Genomic DNA, 408 nt, shown 5'->3' on the forward strand with positions numbered 1-408 from the left:
ACGCCTCCGGCTCCGACGCCTTCGGCCTCACGGACTCGATGCTCCAGGAGGACTTTGACCCCTCCCACCACGACCAGCTCATGGCCGTGGGTGCCCCCCCACCCCAAGAACCCCCCCTGAATCCCCCCCAGTTCCCGCTGACCCCCCCCGTTTCCCCCCCCAGGAATGGTTCGGGGAGGAATATTACGGGCGGGGGGAGGAGGAGAAGCCGCAGTTCGAGGAGGAGGAAGGGCTGGAAGGTGAGTGGGGGGGTCCTGGGGGGACCCATCGTGTCCCCCCCATCGTCACCGTGTCCCCCCTGTTGTCACCGTGTCCCCCCCATTGTCACCATGTCCCCCTTGTTGTCACCATGTCCCCCCCGTTGTCACCGTGTCCCCCCCAATTCCCACAGACGACTGGAACTGGGAC

The 408-nt window shown here is 66.7% G+C and overlaps 1 long non-coding RNA gene across 1 annotated transcript; it reads left to right on the plus strand.

Annotated features, from left to right (window-relative positions):
- On the plus strand, positions 1-408 carry LOC113980122. The gene is made up of 3 exons (XR_003538074.1): positions 1-86; positions 164-239; positions 392-408. It is a non-coding gene; the product is annotated as an uncharacterized LOC113980122 (long non-coding RNA).

The sequence above is a fragment of the Neopelma chrysocephalum genome, unplaced genomic scaffold (assembly GCF_003984885.1).
Source record: "Neopelma chrysocephalum unplaced genomic scaffold, ASM398488v2 Primary Assembly neopelma1_92502, whole genome shotgun sequence".
Taxonomy (NCBI): domain Eukaryota; kingdom Metazoa; phylum Chordata; class Aves; order Passeriformes; family Pipridae; genus Neopelma; species Neopelma chrysocephalum.